Source organism: Argentina silus, assembly GCF_951799395.1.
Source record: "Argentina silus genome assembly, chromosome: 22".
In the NCBI taxonomy this organism is placed as follows: domain Eukaryota; kingdom Metazoa; phylum Chordata; class Actinopteri; order Argentiniformes; family Argentinidae; genus Argentina; species Argentina silus.
This window is the reverse complement of record NC_139676.1, coordinates 13,915,333-13,920,332: the sequence shown is the minus strand read 5'-3', so window position 1 is coordinate 13,920,332 and position 5,000 is coordinate 13,915,333.

Below are 5,000 nucleotides of genomic sequence, written 5' to 3'. Positions count from 1 at the left end.
ATCTATAATATTTGTGAATACCTGTCCTACACCGCCATCTTCTCGTAATCCCTCAGCCGTTACTCCCCGACCTGCTGTCCCCACAACCTTCCCAAACATCGCCACGACATCGCTCCCTCCCTCCCTCCCTTGGTCAGGTTCTGTGACGCATGCCAGTGTGGGCCTGGTCGTCATGGTGACCATGTTAGGACTGGCCTTCCTCCTGTTCAACAGACAGAGGAGCAGGAAACCACCAGATTTAGAGGTATGGTGCTCAAACTAATTATGTAACTTAAAACACTTTATTGTGTATGAAATGTGTGTACAGTTGGACTGATCAGACCTCCTGTCAACAGTGTGTAGACTCTCAGAATCATTTGCTTTCCACAGATGTTTTTGTACGAGGAGATCAGAGAGGAAGGCCCACACACGGACACACTCCCCATGAGCGGCTCTGGTCACTCACCAACAGATACCACTCCCTCTGTGACCTACTCAGTCAGCTCACCTACACATACTCCTGCCTACTCCGTCAGCCACGCCACAGATAACCTACACTCTGACCTGATCTATGCCAACGTCAGCCCCGCGAAAGATACTTCAGATGCATCATTCTATTCTACCGTAGAGCTTTCCCAACATGACCCAGACCATGCCTTCCACCTGTAAGCCCACCCAGTGGAACCCTGGATAATCTCATCTATTCTACTGTCCAGTTACCCAAAGATGCTACACTACAGGATATACAAGATAATCAGCTGCAAACCTACCGAAAAAAATGCTATAGGATCTACAAGCTACCGACCAAAAGATAATCCCTCGTGGTTTGTCCCAACTAGCGACCTTTAGCCAGAGCTGCAGTAATATATAATATATGGCATTTAGCTGATGCTTTTATCCAAAGCGACTTACATTGCAGTGAGTGCATACATTTCAGTATATATGGTCCCAGCAGGAATCAAACCCACGACCTAAGGGTTCTTAGCTCCAGGTGTCTAATTAATGAAATCTCTACAACACATTTGGCTGAAAAGCCTATTTCTTTTTCCAGAAAGCCTGGTTTCCAAAATCCCTAATGTATTGTATAAACTTGCTTCTGTAATATTATAATATTCATATTCATATTATCTGTGTAACATAAATATTTTATAGCAAAAACACAAACAGCGACAAACATTATATATAACATTATAGCAACAAACAGCCTGCTAAAATGTCACATTTTAATTGAACAATGCCACTATGTGAGTGTATGTAGTTTAATAAATGAGTGTTATAAGGAATATCAGATACAATTATTTTTCATACTGTCAGTGACTGAGTCTTTGAGAGGGAGAGAGAGAGAGACACAGAGAGAGAGAGAGAGAGGGGGGGGGGGGTTGGTCTTGCACATCTATTCCCATCAACCTCAGTTGTGTGGCAATACAAATATCTTACCTCATGTTCCTTAGAAAAAAAGGGTGAGAGAGGGAGGGGGGAAGAGATAGACAGTAGGACAGAGAGCACGGTGAAGGACTTAGGGTGAACATATCCTATAGGACACAATGCAAGCAAAGCAATGTAAACATCACAGCAGTAGTCTGTGTTACATTCTGCCACCCTAACAAACTCCAGTGAAGGACAGAGCACACTAATGTGCACACCACGTAATCACAAGGTTCCTGGTTTGATTCCGGCCCTCGACATATCCTGCATGTCATCCCTCCTCTCTCTCTCTCCCATCCTTCCTGTCAATCTCTACTGGCTCTGTCCCTATAAAGCAGAAATGCCCTAAAAAAAAAAAACATATTTAAAGATAGAGCTCATGAGTTTCATAGACTTGACTATGAAATATGGTCTATTACATATATATGACCATGTCATAGACTTGACTATGAAATATGGTCTATTACTATTACTACTATTCTATTAATATGGTCTATTACATATACATGACCATGTCATAGACTTTATAACGTCACAATCATTATGTGTCCCTGTTCCTATTACTGTCTGCCGACTGCTCTACCTTGAGCCAGGACAGGTCACCCTCCCGACTGCTCTACCTTGAGCCAGGACAGGTCACCCTCCCGACTGCTCTACCTTGAGCCAGGACAGGTCACCCTCCCGACTGCTCTACCTTGAGCCAGGACAGGTCACCCTCCCGACTGCTCTACCTTGAGCCAGGACAGGTCACCCTCCCGACTGCTCTACCTCGAGCCAGGACAGGTCACCCTCCCGACTGCTCTACCTTGAGCCAGGACAGGTCACCCTCCCGACTGCTCTACCTTGAGCCAGGACAGGTCACCCTCCCGACTGCTCCACCTTGAGCCAGGACAGGTCACCCTCCCGACTGCTCTACCTTGAGCCAGGACAGGTCACCCTCCCGACTGCTCTACCTTGAGCCAGGACAGGTCACCCTCCTGACTGCTCTACCTTGAGCCAGGACAGGACAGGTCACCCTCCCGACTGAGAACGACGTTGCACAGAAGATTTACTTCAGTTACATTATTCATGACTTCACCACCAAGAAGGCTTGGTGCCTCAATCGTCACGATAGGCACGCCAGCTGACTGTATAGCTGAATTGCTGGCGCTGTCCCTGAGTGTGTCTGCTGTCTGTGTCCACCCACAGAAAGAGGAACAGTGCTGAAGGACCACACACACACACACACACACACACACACACCCACACACACACACACACACACACACACACACACTCTCATACCTGCGCACGCACACACACACACACACTGATACCCGCGCACGCACACACACACACACACACACACACACACACACACACACACACACACACACACACACACACACACACACACACACACACACACACACAGCCTCAGAGAGCACAGAAAACGTCTGTAGTCATAAATGGTGAGAGGGGCAGGGTGTGTATGGGTCTATATCTGTGTGTGTGTAAATGGTGAGAGGGGCAGGGTGTGTATGGGTCTATATCTGTGTGTGTGTAAATCGGAGATTGTACTGATAGTAATGGGAGTGAACTGGGAGCCATGGAGAAGCCTGACAACTTTCTTCATCACAATACTCCATCTAACAGGTATGCTGTTTCACTAAGAGGTCGACCAAGGGGGAATTTCACTTAATGCCACTCTCAGACAAATTTTCAGAAATTTCAAATAATTAAATATATGATGAAAAATACTCGTAAAAAATTAAATTAGAGTAGAATAACTGTCTCACCTCATCGTAACCAGAAAAATAATGACCTATTACTAAATTGTTTATATTTTCTGTTGTCAGAAGACTTTGCAAACAAATGAAATGTACAATACTGTCGCCGCAGACCATCTCTCATGGAACGCCGTTCAGACAGACAGGCCTTAGAAATCAAAGTGCCATTTGCATGTGAACATATATTTGCTCAGTAATTTTTTTATTGATGACCTGGTATGTTGATATCACTGAGTGGTAAGTTAAACAATTAAGACAGACAGTGTATAAGTAAGAACCCGAGGATGTATTTCATGTCATGAGACCCTTTGCCAGCCCTCAAAGCCAACCAGTTAATCTACAGTGTATCAAGTTACCTCACTGAAAAGTGACTGGAAGTCGAAATGTGTGTTGTCGGACAGTCTTATTCATTAGCAGGCAATTCAATGGGACTGACTCTTAAACTCTGTCATATTTCACTAACATTAGAAATATGATTATGAGATGAAAAAGCAGGATGCCATTTGATAGGCAACACCTTGAAGTTGTGTGTGGATATGCTCTGATCGTAAAATGATAATCAAATTAAAGCAGAATTTCGGCCCAATCATGGGCCCGTCCGGCTTAAGAGGTTCTCTGTGCTAACGCTGCTCTCACGCATCCACATATAAAGCTGTTGAGAGGTGGAAACTGACACTGTCCCATCTGTTCTGGTGACAGCTGCTTGTCAAGGAAAAAACCCATCTGTGACAGGAGTCGAAGGCCAGACGCTGGAGTTCAGATGTCGATACCAGAACTCCAACCGGGAAAACCCAAAGTACCTCTGTCGCACTGACGACCACATGGTTTGCGAAGATCTGATCCGAACAGGGAATCACAACGTGTGGGTGAGAGAGGGGAGGTTCTCCCTCTACGACAACACCACCGCCGGGGTCTTCACTGTCCTCATGGATGCGCTGACCACAAAGGACGCTGGGAAATACTGGTGTGGGGTGGACATAAGTTTCTTCACTGATTCTGAGATAAAACTCAAAGTCACCCAAGGTATTGACATGGAGCCATGTTATGGGGTTATTAAGTGTTTGTAACAGGATAATAAAAATAGCAGATTGTTTGGGTTAATTATGCAGCTTCAGAACAGATTGTGAGATATTGGAGAGTTTCCCAAACACAGATTAAGCCAAATCCTAAACTTAATTGCACTGTCCAAAACACGGCCAACTGTAAAACAAACCTAGTTACCAGTATTCAAACAGCAACAATATTTGCATATCTATGACTAACAGATTGCTTTGTCTAACTGTGGATATGAGAATCTGATTTACAGCCTGTGTTTCAAAAGCAGCAGGACCTATTTCTCATAACTGGGAACTGAGCTACTTTCCCTTCTCGTGTGTGTGTGTGTGTGTGTGTGTGTGTGTGTGTGTGTGTGTGTGTGTGTGTGTACACACAGGTACAGTAATTCTCCTTTCACTTTCTCACTGTAGCAACTGTTACCACAAACGCCCATCCTCAGGAACGGAGAGAAGATCATACACAACACAGTGAGTGATACTTGTGTGCGTGTGTGTGTGTGTGTGTGTGTGTGTGTGTGTGTGTGTGCCATGTATTTCACAGGTCATGTGTTTGCTACTAATTCTCCTTTCACTGTAGCTCCTCCCACCACAGACGACCCTCCTCCTCAGGAACCACCACCACAACATACTGAACACAGTGAGATGCGTGTGTGTGTGTGTGTGTGTGTGTGTGTGTGTGTGTGTGTGTGTGTGTGTGTGTTTATAATACGATTGTGTGTGTGTGTGTGTGTGTGTGTGTAATATGATTGTGTGTGTGTGTGTGTGTGTGTGT